Consider the following 21,883-nt stretch of genomic DNA (forward strand, 5'->3'; position numbering starts at 1 on the left):
GGATGGGGAAGGACAACTTACAGGGAGGACATCAGACATATACATCAAAGAGGGTCCCCCAGTCCTGGTCACAGGGTACTTCATCAAAAGAAACATCTGGAAAATGGGAACTGGTATGCCAGAACTCCCCCTGCCACTGTTAAATATAACCCCTTAAAGGAACTATTGTGTCAAGATCAAGTCACACCCTCCCCTTGTGACCAGGTCTTCACACCCCTCCCCTTGTGACTAGGTCATTACGACCTTCACACAGGAAATTTGCTGAGGGCTGTAGAAAGGGTAATAAATCACTTAGAGCAAGAATGTGAACTAAGGCAAGAACAAAGGAATCCAAAACTCTTACAATCCCTGGACTCTGTAAGGGCCACCCATTCATTCTCTCCAGAGAGTGTCTGATCTGCTCAGTGCCTGGACTGTATGCTTACCTCTCTTATCCCACTATCTGTAATAAGCTCCTACCTGTTACTCTGTGCAACTTTCTTGATCTTGTGGGATCACAAGTACCTGTGGCCATGAATCCCTGTGGTCACTTTGGCTCTGTTGGCAGGTCTCCTTTGCAACAGTGTTGGAGTAACCATTGGCATATTTTGGAAGAGGAAGTTAAGAATACATTTATATTTGAATTTAGTTGGGTATATTTTCATGGTTCCAGTTATTTCTGTGTATAATTGTGTTTGCTAGCTATCCAAGTATTCATATCGGTGCCCCAAATCCTCCTACCATCTACTATGCCCACTTATGCAGAGGTGGAAAGTGTGGCTTGGATGATGCTCACAGGAACAGGAAGAAAACAGGAAGCAGATGCAAAGCAATCAATCCTTTCTGCCCCATTTCCAGTCTTCTAGAACTCCTCTGACAAAGCCTATCAGGAAGCCAAGGTCAAAAGAGAAATATGATTTGCAGAGTTTCAGCCTTACTATCGTGATACAGTGTTTGGGAAGAGATGATTGTATAATAAAACATTTGGCTGGCTTGTCCCTGAATTCTGGAAGTGAGACTCCAATTTCTTGGGATTTCCTGAGTCAATAGTCAGGCTTTTGCTATTCACGAGCCTCTTGGATCACACCTGAGTTTAGGCTAATGAGGTTACTTGATGGGTCTGTTCACTAGAAAGATCAACCAAGGAATTAAGGGCAGGAGCTTCGAGCCAATCTGATATCCAGGCAGGAGAGCAGGGTTGGGGATTGAGTTTAACCACGTGGCCAATTATTTAATCAACCAGACCTTTTAAATTAAACTCCAATAAAAACTCTGGTCGCCAAAGCTCAGAGCTTCCTGCTTGGTGAACACATCAATGTGCCAGACAGTGATGTACTCGGATTTCGTGGGCTAAGAGAACAAAAGCTCCAGGTTGGGACTTTCCCAAACTTCCCCTAGGTGTCTCTTAATTTATCTTTTCCTGATTTGTATCCTTATAAGGAAACTATGACTGTATGTGAGGTGGTTTCCTGAGTTCTGTGAATCATTCTAGCAAATTACTGGGCATGAGGCAGGTCATGGAAATTCCTTGAATTTTTAGCCAATTGGTCAGAAATGTGAGTGGCCTGGGCGCCCCTGAAATTGTGACTAACATATGAAGCGAAGGTAATCTCCTTGGGGACCCTGTCTTTAAACCTATGGAGTCTGATGCTAACACAAAACTTACTACTTCAGGAATGATGCTCACAGGTTTTGTGAATTCAGAAATTTGAGGAAGGCTCTTCTTTGCTTCATGATGTCTGGGTGTCATTAGTGTAACTTCAGTGGGACCACTTTCAAGATGGTGTCTGCACTCACGTCTGGTATTTGGACTGGGAGCTCAATTTGGACTGGAGGTTGGGACCTGAATGTTGGGCTCATCTGGGACTGCTGACCAGCACATCTACATGAGATCTTTTTGGCTTAGAAGTCTCAGGGAAATTGAATGACTTATATGCTGGCTTTAGGATATCTAGTGGACAACCTCTAGTGAACAAAGGGAAAGTGGTCTTTGAGGTCACATAGCATCACTCCTGTGGTAGTCCACTAGTCACAGCTGTCAGGCCGTTGGATCCAATGAGAAAGGACAGACCTTACTGTCTCATCATAGTGTCAAATAATTGGCTATGTTTTAAGTCTGCCCTACATAGTATCCAAAAGGTTATTGGTGTGATAAAATTTGATGTAGAGCAGCTCAATTATAACCTTTAAGAGGGACTCACAGCTATGTACAGTTCAGGCCCAATATCAGGTGACTCTACCATTAATACAAAGGTGTTATATTTGAAAATAATTCCAATAATACACTATAAAATGTAATCAGATACCATATTGCCTTGCAACTATATTCCTTTAACTCTGTCTTGACTCATCTTTCTGAGGGCAGGTCTCCGTGTGGTTCATTATGATACTCCTGGTGCCTGGCATTATATTTGAAACATAGTAGGCAGAGGAGATAGCTGAGGTATTAAAAAACTTATAAAAATTATTAAGATTTGTTTTGTGGATATCATATGATCTATGTGCACTTGAGAAAAATGTGTATTTTGCTGTTGTTGGGTGGAATGTCCAGTATATGTCTGTGAGGTCTAGTTGCTCCATATGTTCAAGTCCTTTAGTCCTTTTTGGTATTCTTTTTGTTCTATCCATCCTTGAATGTGAGATTTTTTTTAGTTTCCTGTTATTGTCAAGTATCTACATCTGTCTTCAAAGTTGTCAGATTTGCTTCTCATATCTGTGAGCGCTGATGTTTGGTGCATTTATGCTACTAATTGTTTTATCTTTTAAAAAATTGACCCTTTTAGCAGTATATGATGCCTTTCTTTGTTTGTCTCTTGTAATTGTTTTCAACTTTAATTCTTTGATATTACTATAGCCACAACTGTTTGTTTTTGGTTACTCTCTGCATAAAATTTCTTTTTTTTTTTTAATTTAACAATCCTAATTGGCTTCATTTTTAATTTTAAAATCAGGTAACACTTCATTCCATAAAACAGAATCAGTTTTCCTATGAGCCAAGCACTCATCAAAAATAATTTGATGAGTTAACATCAGATTATTTCTTTTTCTTACACAAAATAAGGAGAAGGGAACTTAACTATTTCACCAGTTGAGAATGGCTGTTCTCCCTCCAATCCAGATTTCTCTTGGAGGACCAGATGTGTCAGTTGGTTTGATTGACTCCATGTCCCCCCGTCCCGTCCCCCCCCCCGCCCCGCCCTGGAATATTGTCTCTGTTGAAAAACTGGCTTCACAAAGAAGGTGGCAGCAGGAAAATTTCAGAATCCAAAGCTTAAAAATAAGTCTTGGGCAGTGTGGGGTCATTTTCTGTCTCTGGGGGGGATCATCTGGTGTCTGAGGCCTGGGGACAGAGGCAAAATCCCCAGCCGCCAATCTAGGAGATGTCATTCTCAGTAGCGTCTGGTGTCCTGACCTGTGCTCGCCCAGGATGACGGTGGGTAAGGAGCAGCAGGTCACAGGGGCCCCCTGACCCTCTGGGAGATAGAGCTCTCCCTGGGCAGACCCCGGGACTGAGGGTCAGTGGCCAGGGGAGAATCAACGAGTGTCCCCAGGTCCCTGAGGTCCTGGGGCAGGGATGTAGGAGGCAGCCAGTGTCACAAGATGTCCCTGTCCCCAGCCAGGCCAGGCGCCTGCCTAAGCCCTGCCTAAGCCCTCCTCAGGGCCTGGCCCATGTGCCTGGTCTCACTTCCTCCCCGGCACTGCCTGGAAGGGGAGGAAGTGACACCCAGGGGAAGGCTGGGAAGTGAGGCTACCATCACATTCAAGTTCAGGGTGCGATGGCTCAGTCTGCCTCCCAACAGGCCCCATACTCCGTTCCCCTACACGGGCCACATCCCTTCTGAGAGTCACGCCCTGCCCTTTAGAGGCACAAAGACCCAGAAGTTCTAGAGACATGTCCATGTTTAGGCCCTCGGATCCAGAAGTTCCAAAGGTGCACGTCCATGTTTAGGCGCCGGGATCCGGAAGTTCCTCGGGCGCACATCCATGTTTAGGCCTTAGCATCCAGAAGCGCTTCAGGTGCACGACCATGTTTAGGCTCTAGGACTGGAAGTTCCTCAGGCATCCATGTTTAGGCTCTGGGATCCAGAAGTGCCTCAGGCACACGTCCATGTTTAGGCCCCCGGATCTGGAAGTTCCTCAGGTACATGTCCATCTTTGGGCTCTCGGATCTGGAAGTTCCTCAGGCATCCATGTTTAGGCCGTAGCATCCGGAAGTTCCTCAGGCACACGTCCATGTTTAGGCCCCCAGATCCAGAAGTTCCTCAGGCGCACATCCATGTTTAAGCCCTAGGATCAGAAAGTTCGTTGGGTATACGTCCATGTTTAAGCCCCCGGGTCCGGAACTTCCTCAGGCGTCCATGTTTAGGCTCTGGGATCCAGAAGTTCCTCAGTCTCCCATGTTTAGGCCGTAGCATCTGGAAGTTCCTCAGGAGCACGTCTATGTTTAGGATCCGGAAGTTCCTTTGGTGCACGTCCATGTTGAGACTCTAGGATCTGGAAGTTCCTCAGCACCCATGTTTAGGCTCTGGGATCCAGAAGTGCCGCAGGCATCCATGTTTAGGCCCCAGGATCCAGAATGCCTCAGGCATCCATGTTTAGGCCCTCGGATCCTGTGCATAAAATTTCTTTTTGCATCTTTTTACCGTCAACCCTTGCATGTCCTTAAAGTGAATTTCTTGTAGACAGGATACAGTTAGATGAGCTCATCTTTAAACATGAGGAAGCAGATTCAGAGAGTTTAGGTAATTTGTTGAGATAGCAATAAGTGGTGCAGTGAGATTTCTTGAAGAGTCTAGACAACTCTGAATTAGTACAGGCAAAGGTAAAGGGTAGGAAGGCATATCTAGGAGAAAGTTCAGCATAAGCAAAGATCCAAAGGCATAAGAAACGTGGTTTGTATGAGTGTGTGGGGCCATATCCAGGAATACTTTGGTATTTTGATGTGTGAAGGGTCACCACATGAAGCCAGAGGCATGAGCAGGACCCAGATCACCAAGAATGTTGAATCTTAGGCTAAAGGAACCTAGATTTCATCATGGGAGTGATTGGGACCACTTCAATAGAAAAGACAAGCTCAAATTCATATTTGATAACTTTTTTTATATTGCATTCTGGAGAGTGAAATCAAGAAAGAGAAATGAGAGAGGGGCAGATGGTTAAGAACTCTTGTAATAATGTGTAGAAGGAAGATGAGATCCTGGAACAGAGTTTTTGTATCAGTGTCTTCTCTCAGGACTTCCTGAGGCTGGATTCAGACCTACAAATGCTCCCACCATGTGACATTAGAGACAAAGACAACTTAAAACGATAAAACACAAGCTTATGTGCATGCAAAATAAAAAAGGTTTTGTATTACAAAAATGTATGTATATTCTTTGAAGTTGAAATTTTTCTCTTGCTCTATTTGCCTCTAATTCATTGGTGTTCTTCACAGGAGTTGGTGTGCCCTTTGAGTAATCTAGCACTGCATATCAGCAGTGATCTGCTGGTTACAGTGTCAGCTGAACAGGCTGATAGATCATTGTCTCGAAGAGACGAGCTTATTGGCATTATTGGTATTGATTATTGTAGTCATCTTCTAAATTATGAGAGCACGTCTCTACAAGCTAAGCCCAAGATACAAAAGCCAGAGCACTTGAGAGTAGATGTTATACTGATCAAGAATTTGGAGCCAGACTGCCTGAGTTTATATTCCAGCTACATATGTACTAGCTTTGTGACATTGGACAATGTATGAATAAAGAAACAAATAAAGAAACAGCAACAACAAGACCTCTCTGTGTTTCAGCTTCTCCATCTACAAAATGGGGTCATTGCCTGCCTCCTTGTTTGTTATAAGAACTAAGGGATCAGTGTCTTATGAAATAATTAGTGTAGTGCTTGGCATATAGTAAGCATTGGATAAGCAGTAGGTCAGGGGTCAGTCCTCCAGATTTCCTCCTCTCTTCTTGGAATTCAACCAGGCCTAGGGCTCTAAGGTACTATTGGCACATTAGTGACTTTGATACGTTTAGTTCTGATTTTTCTCTGAGTTCCAGGATTGAAAGTCCAATTGTTTATTGGACAGCTCCTTATTTCATGATGAAAGTTTGAAAAAAATGAGTTAATAGTATAGGCAAAAAATGATGGGTCATGACTCATCTAACTTTGTCACTAACCAGTATGTTAGTGACAAAGTATGTGACTTTGGACATCTCAGTTTTGTCATCTGGCCTGGATGGTCTATGAGCTCCCTTCAACTCTGCTTCCTAGAGGTAAAAGTGAATTGCAAACAATTAAAAGCACAACACAAATTGAAGACTTTTAAAAATATTTTACTCTACCCAGTTGTCCCTGCAAACATGGTCTCTTGGTGCTCCAAATACTAGACTGGTTGGTCTTGTAGGTGAGCACTGTGGTGGGGGCTTCCTGGTGCAGCAGTAAGAGCTCAAGTTCTGGAGTTAGAAGTAGAGGTTAGGTCTACTTCTAGCTCCACCACCAGTCTGGCTGGGCAAAGTTATTTAACTTGTAACCCTCCATTTCCTCATATAAGCTCATTTTGTATTCTTTAGGATGCATTTGGATATGAGTAACTGACAACCAGACTGAAAGTGGCTTAAAGACTAAAGACATGTATTTACCTCAAAAAACACTCTTGATGTGGAGGTTCCAGGGTTGGTTCAGTAAAACCACATTGACTGCTACAGAATGATTTCAGAAGACAGGAAGCATGGAATCTGGCTTTTCCTTGTCCAACTTCTTCTTTTGTAAGACACCAAAATCTTGCTAAAAGACCCGACCCCAGCCAAAATTTCCTCAGGTTCCACTGGACAAAATTCACTTCCTGTTTATGCTTTAGCTGCAAGGAATGCTGGGAGGGCCAGCATATGGATTTGCAGCCCCTATCAATTGGAGGTTGTCCTACCCACAAGAAGGGGAGAGGGCAAGTGGCTTTTGGGAAGAGATGCCAGTGATGTTTGCAACAAAAATGTAGCTTTGAGGATTATGAAAATCACATGGATGAGTGAATTTATTTATTGAATTTGTTTAAATTAATCTTCAGGCTTATCCAATGCTTATATAGGGGTTAATATGTGCCAGGAACTTTTAATATCAGATCATTGACTCCTCATAACTCCATGGAGATGAACTGTTAGGATTACTGTTTTACAGATGAAGAAACTGAGGTAATGAGAAATTAAATTAACTGGTTAAGAACTCATAACCTATAAGTGGTAAACATAAGACTCAAATCTGGCTCTAGAGCCCGAATTCTTGATCCCTGTAACAATGTCTTTCCAAACTGTGTATTCAGGCATCTCATGGGACAGCCTGCTAGTAAATACTGGTTTCCCGTCCATCCTCTGATTCTTCCAGAGAGCATTTGAATATCAGTTGGAAAGGACCATTGAGTATAATATGCCCCTTGTATTTCTTCCTCCGACCCATTCTGATTTTTCTCTGTTTAGTTTTTCTCCTCTGGAATATTCCTGTCAGTTTCAAAACTACTTATGAGATCTATTCCAAAGTTCTCACCCCTACTTATTTTATTGGTTTTAAGATGTATATTAAAAGGGTGATCTTATTTTCACTCCTAATTTTTGAAAGCCCAGACCAAAGGAGAATAAATATTTTCTGTTTCTAAAGATGAATAGAAATGGGTTGCTGGAGAGACCAACAAGGCCTGATGGAATTCGTCTTTGAGCATTTCTTGGGAAGAGGCAGTTCATAATGTTGAAAGAACTTCACAATGACCTGGTCTTATAGGATTGATTTCAAATAGGGTCTTTGGAGCATATTACTAATTAACCAAACCTGGATGGCATTCCAGAAGGGCAGGACTTTTATTGACTTCTGCAAGATTCACACACTGATGGAGAGGCATCCGCAGGGGCATCGTTGGAAGGATCCCCTTGTCTAAGGACATGAAGGAATTGAGCCCAGCATGTGTGACACCAACCAGTTACTCAGGAAGGAACAGGAGAGGACTCTTGCAAGTTTCCTAGCTTGGAACACTGAAAATCTAAAAACAAGGTCATGTGTCCACACGATGAAGAAAGGAGACTCTGGAAAAGGAGGAAAAAAAACAACCAAATTTAACTCCACATAGAGGCCATCAGGAAAACATCCTCCTTGGCTTGACAATCCACCAAGAATAACACATGAGTTCATCGAGCCCAAATCAGAGGCAAAAGCTAAAAGCATTAGCCAGCTAATTTAAAAATTAAGAAGTACATTTCTCATCTTCATGCAGAGGAATGTTCCGGAGCAGATCCTCCTAGAGTCGAGCTAGCCCCCTAACGCGGGGGTTTCCTGTAGAGATGAAGCAGCTGCACCTTTGATGACTCCTTGGATATTAGCAAAACACTTGCTAAATATAGATGCACGTCAACAAGTCATAAATAAGGGAACAGGAGTGGGAAACACCATACAAAAGGTGAGTGGGCAAGAACAAAGACATCTTCTTCTGCCAAGACAATTATCACATGCAGCATCGAAGCATTAATCACCGAGTCATTTAAAAATCCAAATGCCAAATAAGAATAAAAGTCCCATGCAGGAAACTGTCACATATCAGGGCACTGGAAGCAATCTAGGACATAGGATCTGTTTCTGCACTCTGTTCTATGGTGTGGAAGGAAAGTGTGGCGCTGCCGGGACTTGAAGATGTTTTAATGGCCAGGTGGCAAAGAGTTGCTCAGCCTTGGGAATGGAGCTTTAACTACATTCTTTCTTTCTCTGTTGAAGTTTCCTTTACAATGAGGACATTGTAAGAATCTTTATCCGGATTTTTTTTTTTTTTTTTTTTTTTTTTTTTTTTAGGGATGTGGGATACCAGCTCCGGGCCTTGAATTCAAGCAGGATGGATAATATCAACCAGAATCAGATGAGCTCAGACAAAGGTTGTGTTCCCAAACCAAAGCCAAGCACATGCTGATGGATTCCTGTTCTTCCCTTCTGCCCAGATCAAATCTGTTTAAAGTGTAAATGGTGTGTACGTATTAGGTGCCATGTGTATGTGGTAATGGGCGTGGCTGTACCCATAACACAAATTCAAATGGGTTCTTCTAGAGACTTTGTCTAAAGAGGCTTTGACAAGAACAGATGGAAAGCTGCAGATACCCCTCCACAAGTTTATGCAATTCCTGCTGAACATAGAAAACTTGGTGTCCAACCCTGCAAACACAGCATATTATACCTAAATTGCAACCTATCAAGTAGTTCTGAAATGCTCCAAGGATCTGTAGAAACAGATAACTTTTAGAATTCTTATAGAAAAAGTACATATTCATATCCTTTGGTAAATCCTTAATTTAGTGTTATACCTCAATGACCATTACAGAAATAAAAGTTAAGCCAGGGTAATGTTAGCTACTGGAGATGGGGGAAAATCCCCCTTAGATTATTCATTTTTTTTTGATCCTTGAGGGTTTTGTTATTCTGGAATTTATGAATTCCTGCTCATTCATTCAATCACATTGCTTCCTGCACATGCTACTATCTGTGCAAAATCACCTGGGCAGCATGATAAATTCTTTATTAAGCAGTGATTTTGATAAAGAGCTGCTTCTACCTTCTCAGCACTGTGGATGGCAAAAATGTCCCTTGGCTCATTGGTTTTTGAGTTAAAGCTTAGTCAAATGTGCCTCAGTGGGATTTGTGTTCCACCACTGAGCGCCTGGGTGCTGGGTCTGGTCCTGATGTTTGTGGAATGGATCTCTTGGTTTGAATAAATGCAAGGTCAGGGGCTGAAGAGCATTGGAGCCTTTTCCGTTCAAGTTTTGCAATCACCCATCACATGGAGGGGTGCAGAGATAACCCATAGGAGGAAAAATAAATCTAAAGTTCTCTTGGCTTTTAAAGAAAAAGTGGAGAAACATGCACTTTTTCTTTCCTTCTGTCTGCATTAAAAAATACTCTGACCTCAGACCTCAGGAGTGGCCATAGTGACTTTGTTCTCATGCCTGTTGCTGGCATTGTCTGTGGTCCCTGATAATGTGACTAAGCTTTGTTGCTACACCTGTCACCACTTGTATGTCTATTTCAGCTCAACATTTTGAGCCTCACTTGGAATGACCTGAAGGCAGGGTTTGACAGAGAGTCCTTGAGAGTTGGCCTTTCATGCACTTCTGTTTGTTGGTGTTTTCAAATGGATACACAAAAAATTGAAGTAAACATGTATCAGCATTTTGGTTCAAAGAGAATCATTTTTTCTTCCTCCTGGACCCTCTGCTTTCCCGCCCACAAGAGTGGTCACAAGGGGTGGATTCCTGCAGTCATTTCTAGGGAGTGTCTGATCTCGTCATGTTCTGGGAACTTTACTTTGTTTCCCTCCTTTGGTTGATGAATATCCTTATAGAAACTTGGTGTTTCTGAGAATTTAATAAGTTATCGACTTTAAGATAACTTGTATTTTGTGTTTCTGCTAAGAAAGAAAGAAAAGTGTCATCAAACTATGTCATGCCATGGATGGCACATGAATCCCAATCCCAGAGAATTTGAAAAAGCTCCAGCAAGTGTATTTACGATTTGAGGCAATACACATCCATCATTTTCTTGGAACCTCATAAGGAAGTTTGGGGTCTAACAAGCAGAGACTAAGCATACATAGGAGGTAAAGTTGCTTCCCCAACAAAACCCTATTAGTGCTTGCTTTTAAAACATTTATTTAATGGGACTTCAGGGCAAGATTTTCTGTGGGAGATATTTTTCAAAATCACCTGCTACAGTAGTTTGTGGGGTGACTGACTCAAGCCAATAAACCCTCAAAGGATTTGTTCTTCCTTTGTCTGGACATGGAAGAAAGCAATATGGAGAATAGAAGCATCAAGGAGGAGCACAGGTGTGCCTGAGCTTGACCTCTTTCCTAAATGCTGTGGGACCAGCAGGTTGGTTGTTGAACCTCACAAAGAATGCTCGGGAGGAAGTTCACATGGCCTCTGGAGAGCAGTTTAGCAAACTGGAATAGTGTGGTGTGGGGCTGGTGTGCAGAGTACTTGTACCCTTGACTTGGCTCTGACATATCAAAATTGGTTTTAAAGTTTTTTTTTTTTTTAAATATTTATTTATTTATTTATTTTTTAGTTCTCGGCAGACACAACATCTTTGTTGGTATGTGGTGCTGAGGATCGAACCCGGGCCGCACGCATGGCCAGGCGAGCGCGCTACCACTTGAGCCACATCCCCAGCCCCTCAAAATTGGTTTTAAAACTTAAACAAAATGTTAGATATATAATAGCTAAAAAGAATATTTCTAACATCTACGTATATGTTAAGAATAAAGAACCAAGTAAGAAGAGGAACAGTACTGATATTTTGAAGCCTTATGCATGACATTTCCAAATTGTAATCCTCTCTTTTTCTCTCCAGAAGTGATCACTATCCTGATCACCTCTTTTCTTTTCTTTTTGGGGGGTGGAGTGGGGTAGGATAACCAGGGATTGAACTTAGGGGCACTTGGCCACTGAGCCACATCCCCAGACCTATTTTGTATTTTATTTAGAGACAGGGTCTCACTGAGTTGCTTAGCACCTCACTTTTGCTGAGGCTGGCTTTGAACTTGCGATCCTCCTGCCTCAGCCTCCAGAGACGCTGGGATTACAGGCCCCTTTGCTTTTCTTAAGACAAATATTCCTAAACAAACTACTTGGTTTAACCTGTTTTAGAATGTTAGGTAAAAATTAATTATACTGCATATATTTTTCTAAAACTTGCTTTTTTTTTAATTGCTCAACATTATACATTTTGAATTGCACCATGTCCAGGCGTGGACACTGTGTTCCATTACACAATACATAATTCATTCATGCATCCTCCAGTTTATGGATGTTGACTTGTTTTGCTCTGAAGGATAATGCTGCTGTGAATTTTCTTATATATACTGCTTGGTAAATATGTGCGTGAACTTCTCTTGCAAATATGTGAGAGAAAGAAAGGGAGAGTGAGAGAGAATACAGCTGGGAATATATCTGGCGTGATTGTGGGTGTGCCTAGGTTCAGTTTTACGAGGTAATGCTCAATGCTATTCCAAAGTGGGAGGAATGGTCTCCGCTCCCAGCAGCAGTGTATGGGCGTGCTCATCACCATCTCCTCACTTCGCATCTTCCTGAGGCTTGATGTTGTCAGATTTCAAAAATTTTGCCCACCTTGTGGGAGTGAATAGTGTCTCACTGTGGCCTCATTATGCATTTTCCCGAGGATGAATGAACATTTCCCCACACGTTCAGTGTGCGTTTGTCTTGCTCATCTGTAAAATGCCTCTTTATATTTTTACCCATGGAATTTTTTTACCCACATGGATCGTCCTTTTCTTACTGATTTGTAGGAGCTTCTCTGTGTTATGGCCACCATCCCTCTGTTAGTTGTAGGCAGTGTGTAGACCTTCTCTCAGTTTGAATGTTGTCTTTGGACTCTCTTTCTGGATATTTTGATACAGGGACATTAATATGGTTGAAACTCTTTCTATTTTTTTTAATAGTTTCTTCTTGTAACTTTCCTAACCTTTGTTATCCTGTGGCAACAAAGAGTTTTTCTAAAAATTATAATGTTTCCCAAATGCCGTTGATCTATCCGGAGTTGATTTTAAGGAGTGGTGTGGGGGATCCTCTGTTTCTTCCTTTCCACCCACCTTTCCATCCTTCCTTTCTACCTTTCTGTCCGTCCTTCCTTCCCTTTATTCTCTTTCTTTCACCTCCTCCTTCCTCCCTCCTTCCCTTTTTCTCCCTTCTTTTTTTAAAAATTTTTATTTGTTTTAATTAGTTATCTATGGCAGTATAATGCACTTATATACTTTGATATATATAGATGGGGTATAATTTCTCATTTTTCTGAGTGTACATATTGGAGAATCACATTGGTCTTTTACTTCTTTCTTATCTCCTTCTTTCCCTTCCTCCCTTCTTCTTCTCTCCTCTTCTCCCCCTTTATTTCTTCCTTCCTTGCTTTTGCTTCTTGCTAACCCATCGTCCTCATTCCTAAAGCATCTTTCCCTTTTCTGCTTGTTGCAACGTCAGGTTATCTATATACGTGTGGGTCTTCTCAGGGAGAATTCTGCTCCCTGGACCATTGGTCTACTCCTGCTCCAACACCACAGTCTTATTTATGATGATTTTTAAATAGTCTTCTATCTGGTGGGGCACATTATTGTTTTCAAGCCTGAGTGGAACCAGAGTTGACCAAGACCAGGATGATTGATAAATGGAAAATTTCCTTAAAAAAAAAGGAAAAAATCCTCAAGAATGTCAGTTCCAAATGAACTGGTGTACATACAGTCTAAGAAAGTGAAAGGATAAGGCAGTGTCCTTTCCTTTGTTGACATAAAATAACAATGCTGCTTTAAGGAAATAGTTTATTTTGAGCCACAGAGGAGTGACCGTGCCCTGGGAACACAGATTCAAGTTACCCTGAATGACATGTTCCACAGTGGAAGAGGTTAAAGGAACACAGAACAAGAGAAATTCATAAATCAATGCCTTTACTCAATCTATTGGTGCCAGCATCAGGAAGGCCTGAGGCAGCAAGGCAGGAATCTCTTCTATGGGTTTTGCATGGACCTTATAGCATCTTAGCTTTGGGGTTGGTGAGGTGCTAAGCTTAATGGTACATTCTGAGAAGTTTACCTATCAGTCACCAGAATGTTAACACAGACACAAAAGTTAAGGTAACTGGCTCTTAGAGGGCCGAAGATAGCTCAAGAGAATTTTGGTTCTTGACCTACAGCACCCATCTCTGCACCATCATGAGGCTCTGGTGGACCAGGGCGGCTCAGGCTACAGCAACTTTACTATTGGTGTGACTACAGAGAACCACAGTTCAGACCTGTTTCTTTGCAGGCACCTAGCAGAAAGCAAGGGCATCCTTTGCTGAAGATGCCTCCTACCTTCATCTTTGGAGGTGAGAAAGCATGTTGGGTTCTTTCCCTACAAGAACCAGAAGGGACCACACATGGGTTCACAGGGACACCGATTTCACTTTCTTCTTCCTTTCAGTCAAGCTTCTCACCTGGGCCAGGAAGTCCTGCCTTTGGAGAGCTCTAGCCCACCCAAGTTGATTGCATTTTATTTTGATGAAAAGAAAATAATGGAACAAAAACCAGAGTTCTCACAGAGATTCCTTCTCTGGAGTTATCTAAAGTTTATCAGCAAAATAACTTTGACTAAGTTAAATGGCGATGTGTCACACACCCAAAACGTGTGAAGCAATTTGAAAAAATATTTTAAATATGCCATGGATTTGTAAATTAATGCAGGGCTCACTGTGCTTGAATTTCCATTTCTAAACTGCTTCATTTGCATGCAAAGAGTGGGCAATTTTTGTGTGTGTGAAAATTTAGCCTTAAGAAATGAAAATCAAAAACTCAGCAACTTGAAAAGAGCTGTTAGGCATAGAAATTGTTTAATCGGTTTCCAGCAGGGCCAATGGTGTTGGCATTTTGAAATACCAGATTGGATTGGCATCCTAGGAAAAGAAAAAAAAAAGAAAGAAAGAAAAAGAAAAACCTGAGCTCAGAAAAAGTCGCCTAAAAAAGCCACCATCCACAAAGTGGTGAAAGAAGATAGCCGAGATATGACAAATGCCAATGAAACAAATTCTGCCATCGAGAGAAAGCCCGAAGTGTGAAATGAACAAATGTTAAATGTGATAAAATTTCTGTCAGTGCTACCCCAATCATCCACTCTGACAAATACAATGCCTGATTGAAACATCAGGTGCTTTTGTCTAAGGGCTGTTTAAAGACATCCCAGCGCTGTGGGTGCATCTTCAATGTGATGTTCTCACTCCAGACTGCATTCAAAAGACACCTACTAATTCCCTCCCTAACAAGGTTGAGAGCCCCGATTTAGATTTTCATTCCAGGTCTTTTAAGAAACATGGTGAAAATAAGATGTCATTTCAACATAGTTCTACGTGTGGTGGTATTTTCATAGCTCAGACCTTAGAAACTGGACCAGAATACCAGATTTTATTAGAGACCATATTTTGTCATCTACAATTATCCCAAATGAAAGCTGAAAAGCTAAATCTACCTTTATATTATAAATAATGATGAAGAAAATAAAAAAGATCACTAGTAATAATAAACTCTGTTCATATGCTTATTCACACACATTTATTGGGCAACTTCTTTGTCCTGGGTACCATTCTAGATACTGAGGATGCAAAATGAGTCAGAAACAGCCTTTTCGGTGAGTCTCTTTGTAGTGGGCTTTACACTACAAGTTGTCTCATCTCTTGTCTATTTTTCTCCCCAAAGACTGATGAATACAAGAAGTCCAGATAACAAGGATGATGTACTTTCTCTTTAGCCTGTGCTCATGGAGGAGAAACCAGCTGAAGAAGTACAATATAATTATCTTAGAGTATTTGAGTTAGATGCTCTGCTCAGACCCTTGTCTCTCCCCTGAGGAGAGCAGAGAAAATGGGCCCTCGCAGTTCTGGGTGTGTTCAAAATTTGTAAATTTTCAGATATGCTTATGAAGAGGTAGAAGAAAAAAAAATTGCAGATTTGGGCAGAGAAGCATTGCATGGATGTGCCTCTGTAGAGGTCAGCTAGCAATGCCTTTTTATCTTTCTGGGTGATCTGCAGGAAGGTGTACCTGGTGTATGTGGCTCAGGTTGGGCTTGAAGGATGAAACTTGAGGTCTTTGTGAATATTAACCAATTTGCTGTTGAGTACCGAGTCATCTTGTAATTTACCAACCCATCATAGAACCAGAATGATTAGTTTTTTTTAGTTGACATGTGGGGTATGTGCTCCAATGTCTGAATTTTATACTCAAAGAATCAGGATTTCCTTCCCTTCCTTCCTTCCTTCCTTCCTTCCTTCCTTCCTTCCTTCCTTCCTTCCATGGATTGAACCCAGGGTGCTTAATCACTGAGAAATATCCCCAGCCCTTTTTTGATATTTTATTTTGAGACAGGGTCTTGCTAAGTTGCTGAGGGTCTTGCTGAGTTGCTGAGGCTGGCTTGGACTTGCAATCCTCCTGCCTCAGCCTTCTGAGCCACTGGGATTATAGGTGTGCGCCATTGTGCCTGGCTTATTTTTCTTCATAAAAAAGTTCATACTCCAAATGACTATAGATTAGTGTATGAAAAATACTTCAAGATGCACGATCATTGGTGCTGAGCACGAAACCCTGGCATGGTTCCAGCTAGTACACATTTTACGAAGGTGAGACTGAACATGGCTCTCAATTGACGCATCTCTGAACCTCACATCAGTCAGGAATGCTTCTGGTTTTCAGGAACAGAGAATCTGATTAAGCGTGGACTGATCGATAAATATTTAACTTTGGAAAATGATGACTGGAAGGTAGGCACATTGGGGTTGGTGCAATGGATCAGCAATGCTTCGGTCACCCAGGTCGTGAGTTTTCCAACAGTCCTTGTGTTAGTCAGCTTTCTGTCACGGTGACCAAAAGGACTGACAAAAACAACTTGGAGTAAAAGTTTATTTTGGCTAATGATTTCAGTGGTTCAGTCCATGGTCAGTGACTCCCCAGTTCTGGGCCCAAGGTGAGGCAGAACATCCTGGTGGAAGGGCACGGTGGACAAGACTGCTCAATTCATGACAGACAGGAAGCGCAGAAGAGAAATCAAAGTGCCAAGGACAAAACATGAACTCTAGAGGCATGACCCCAGTGACCTCCTTCCTCCATGCAAGCGCCACCTACCCACAGTTACCACTCAGTCCTTTCAAATTACTAATTGACCAAATGGATTAATCCACTAATTAGGTTATAGCTTTCATAATCTAACCATTTCACCTCTGAACATTCCTACATTAATATGGGAACTGTAGGGGACACTTTATATCCAAACCATAAGAGCCATGTCAGTATATATTTTTTTCCTACTCTGGTGGTTGTCACCTTATCCTTACAATATGGCTGCTTGAGCTCCAGGTATTACCTCTTGGAGGTGATTCCTCAAGCAGTCCTAAGCAGAAACTGAGGGACAAAAGTTAAAAATCATATCTCCTGAAACCTCTGTCTTTTAGACAGTGAACGGAGCCTTGAGAATTATCCTGCTACTGCTCATTGGCCAGACAGTATCACTCATCTATCCTACGATAGTCACTGTAAGGGGAATGGGATCACTGTGAGTTGTTAGATCAGTCATTATTTACTTCCTGGAACTGGGGAGAGGCCCACCTTTCTGAGATCTGGGGATATGTGCTCACTGCCAAGACCCATTGTTGGAGTTCTGTGGCCAGGGAGGCCACACTGTGGAAATGTCAGAATCAAAGTGATGAGCAAAGTAGCATAGGAGACAGACCAAAGTCGTCGGTTAGACGAAGGGTTCTGGGAACAGAAGACCCCAGAGGCCAGCCTGGATCTGCTGTCTCCCAGTCGTAGGACCTTGGCAGTTAGATCTCTGCTTCGCAGTTATCTGCAATGGTGCCTACCTTACAGGGTTCTGATGAGAATTCAGCACAATGTGGGTAAAGCACTCTGCACAGAACGAGGTGTGTGGTAAGGGATGAACAAGGGCTGAGTGTTTTTCTTATTATCCCCTCGCTAGCGGGGAAAGATGTAGGGTTCTTTGCTGCCACATGCAGATGAAGCTTTGGGGCTCACTTTTGGAAAGAGAATTGTCCTGAAAGTCGTGAGGTCAGGGCTTTAATCCAGCCAAAATTGCTATGTGTTTGTGCCTGTCAATTTCCATTTGTGGGCTTCAGTTTCCTCAAGTGTAAGCTGAGGATCAGGGCTGAGTGGTCCTGAGAGTTCCATTCTGCTCTGGCATTGTGCTTTCATGGTGGGCTTTCTGTAGTGGTCACCTAGTGACATAGTGGTCAGGGTGTCTTCAAGAGCCTCTCTCATCACACCCAGTGTCAAACAATGCCAACTGCTTCCTGTCTGTTCCCTAATGGGGGTTGCTGTTGTCCTATGCTCCCCCTGTGGTTCCTAGGGGTTGGCGGTTCCACCTTGTTGGTAAAAACAGCCCCCAGAGGAAGTCTGGTGCTGTTGAAATGGCTAGTGACATCCTCCCCAAGTGGTTCCCTGCAAGAGAGATCCGGACCAGGCTCCTGTCCTGCTCCCTGGCAAGACTTGGTTTTGCATTTGGGAGCTCAATGGGCTATTCGGAAACATTCTGAGTTTAACTTTGTACCTAGTTTCAACAAAAACAAGGCAAATGCATAATTAGCATTTTAACAATAAATAAATTAGAACTTGAGATTGCTATAACAATATACACTGTTAGAAGAAGAATTGAAGAGCGCAGTCTAAAAATAAAGTCAAAACCATAAACACACTCTCTTTTCTCCCGGGAAATCAAAAACACACCAATGGCTTTATGACAAAGGAGGAATAATGAAAGGCACGGAAAACTTTTCTCTCCACCTAACAGTGGGAAGGTACTTGTGTGGACTTGGATGGGGAACAGTTGTATCCTCAACAATAAACTTGCCCTAAAAGGCTTGATTATTAGTTCCACTTAAAAAAAGCAACATCAACAAGGATAAATGTAAAACGGATGTTAGGAGATTTTAAAAAGCTGCGACCTATGAAAACGAAGTAGGCATTTGCAAAACACTGTTCCAATCAACAGAATTGTTTCCTTCAGAAAAACTGTCAGATGCCCCCCCCCATACTCTGTCCTGGCACATCCTGGAAATTGTCTTTCTTCCTGTGGGACATGGTGTTGTTCAAACGATTCATGAAGCCTGTCATGCCCTAGAAAATTCTGAGTGTCATTGTGGAATAATCAGCCTCAGATTTAATGTTACAAATTTTCCAAGGCCTGTTGCAATTAAAGGAAATTCAGAGCCAGTGGCAAAAGTCTTAGGAGTCCATGCTGAGACAAAGTGGACCCCAAGGGACGGGAGCCCATTGGACCAGGGGTTGGCTCCCACCAACCCCTGCATTGGCTTAGACCATTGGAACTCCTCATCATCCAAACACTTAGACTCCGTGGAACCATAGATCAGGAGCAGGTATTAAGCTGTGTTTTGAGTTTCTCTGAAATGTTCCATGGCAATGTAGCTTGGGGACTGAATGTCCCAAGAAACAAAATATAAATACCCAAACAAAATAAGTCCAGAATTCCATGAAGTGAGATGATCCACATTCTGAAAGACTCTTCTATCTTAAATACTTTATAGGAAAAAATAGATTCAGAACACAGATATTGGAAGTATTTTAAAATTTGGAAATGTATTTGGAAAAAAAAATTGTGTGTGTGTGTGTGTGTGTGTGTGTGTGTATGTTTACCTGCACATACAGAAGCTTGAATGCTAGCTCCTCTTCCCCTTCTAGGGTGAATATGAAAATGACATTCATCTTGTAATGAACTGAATTTTCCTTTTTCCTGTATTGTCTTCCCCCATCCCTATGCACTGGGCCTTGATGCTCACTTTGGGAGGAGCTTTAAGAAAAATTATTGTGCCCAATTCAGATCCAAGGAAGGACACTTGGGTTTATTGAGAGTTCTTGTAACTTGGAGAGAACTGGAGTTGAATTAAAAAAAAAAAAAAGTAGAAGCAAATTTGTAGAGAGAGGGGGAAAAAAAAGTTCCTATGGCAAAAACCAAGCTAGGGACTTAGAAGCAGGCCAAGAGGACCAGGGAAGACAGGCAGGGCACACTCAAGCCAGAGCTTTTTAAGTAGAAATGGATATGAGGGAAGAAGAAAGCAAACTAACTGGAAAAGCAGAGGGACTGTACATCCACAGGGCTTTGCAGCCAACTCTCAGTGTTTGGAAGCCGATCACAGGAATTTGGAGCTAGAAGGGAGCTTAAAGATCCCCAAGTCTAAGTGCTTTCGTGTTGCAGATGAGGAATCAGGTGGAAGGCTTGGTCTAAGGTCCCTGCTAAATCAGAGCAGAAGGAGGCTTGGGCCTGGGGCTCCCCATTCTCCCCAGGGGAGGCTGGAGGCTCCCCTGGGGTGGGCAGGATCTAATTTCTTATAGATTTGTGCTTCCCTGCTCATTGAAATATCACTAGGAAGTGACAAAGGAAATAGAGGTAAACCAGATTTAAAAAACAAAAACAAAACTAAAGTGGCAAGGTAATAACAGCCAGCATGAAGATATACAGCAAGAGTCCCTCAAAGCTAGTCGTGCATAGAACCCCCCAGAAAGCTTAGAAGGAAATGCTACGATAGCCTCCGTATCAGACAAAATTGAAATCAATGTGAGCGAAGCTCTGACACTGGCCATTGGAAAAAGCTCCCAGATGATCTAAACATGTACCCAGAGTTGGCAAAAAAGTTCCAGGTTGAAATCTGCAAGTGGCCCTGTGACTTGAGATAGGTTGCTTAGCCTCTCTGAGCCTCTCCTTATTCATAAGTGAAATGGAGCTGATGAACCTTGTCTTCTAAGGTTACTGAGAGATTGGATGAGTATATGTCCCACCTGGCACAAACTAGTTATTTATCATTAAGTGCTTCCTTATGAGAACCTGGACCTCAGAGATCCTTCTCAACAATTCACACTGACAGTTCTCAATTTTCCATACTAGGTGATGGGGGAGAGCGTGTAGCCATTGCGTTACCGTTTGTATATGAGGTGTTCCCCAAAAGTTCATGTGTGAGACAATGTGAGAAGGTTCAGAGGGGAAATGATCAGGTCATGAAATCCTTAACGAATCAGAGAATTAATCCCTGATGGGATTAACTGTGGAGACTGGAGGCAGGTGGGGTGTGGCTGGAGGAGGTGGGGCATTGGGGGAGAGGCTTTGGGTGCATATTTGTATTTGGCTAGTGGAGTCCTTCTTTCTGCTTCCTGAAACGTTTCCTCCTACATGATAGTTCTGGATGGCTCTTTTAGTCACAGCAGCAAAAAAGCTGACTGAAATGCACTGCCAAAGTGACACGTAGTCCACTGTCAAAGCCACCTCTTCTGAGATTCTATTGGGTACTTGGAGGAGCAGAGCCTCCTGGCTGGTATTAGGGGGTACCGCAGGGATTCCCAGAGTGTGACTGCATGGTGGGTGGTACACGAGCCCAGCCACGAATGGCAGAGTCACAAACAGAGACAAAGGTCTTTTTAGTGGTCTTTCAGTGCTTCTGCTGTTACGAACCACATTGTGGGTGCTTAGTATCAATGCTTAAGCAGAAGTGTTCTCAGGCCTTCTGACTTAGAATTTAACATGTTTCACTTTCTTTCTGCTTATGTTTAAGGTTGCCTTTTATTTATGGCAAATGATTTGGTTTTCCATTTATAGTGAACTTCTGCAGAGAAAAATGTATTGACTTAAACCTCCTAATGCAGGAGTGTGAAGCAGGTAGGGCCTGTCAGGGTGCTGGAAGATTGCTGGTCTGGGATTCCAGAGCTCCTGTCTTGGCTCACCTGAGCCTTCCCCTGGAGCAGGAACACACCCTTTCTGGGCCCCAGTTTCCAAAACTCTTAAAATGAAATCTATAGACTTGACAATGTGGAAGATTCTTTCCAATTTAAGCATGTCTGATATTCAAATTAATCACAGTTTGGCCTTTTGATGAGTTTCAATTATCAAAGAAGAAAAAAAGAACTCCATAAAAAAAGAAATGGAAAAGATATTAAATTTTTCTGTTTCTTTTCCCATTGACAAACTTGGTGGTTACTGGGTCCTCAATATATTGAGTTTGTTTTTTTTTTTTTTTCTGATAGCTGTGCTCTTCGATGAGATTGCTTCTCTTGCTGATAGCCCTGATTCATTAGTTTTAAAGTCTGTTGTGATCTGGCTGATTGCAGACACTCAGGTGTAACGACCAAGCCAGGTGCATTTTTTTGTGTGAATTTCCCAGGTAATTAGATCGGTGGTTTATTGCTAGGTTAGCGTATTTCTTTCTTTTTAGCCCTCTCAGGAAGGCTGAAAATACAGGACAGATTCTCCCCCTGCACAGAGGTAGTAAAACATTAATTGGTATAAAACAGCATTTCTTTGGTGTTTTGGATACAAAGATGGCAACAGCACTCTGCCAGTCACACCTAACTGTGAGTTT

Source organism: Urocitellus parryii, chromosome 13, assembly GCF_045843805.1.
Source record: "Urocitellus parryii isolate mUroPar1 chromosome 13, mUroPar1.hap1, whole genome shotgun sequence".
NCBI lineage: Eukaryota > Metazoa > Chordata > Mammalia > Rodentia > Sciuridae > Urocitellus > Urocitellus parryii.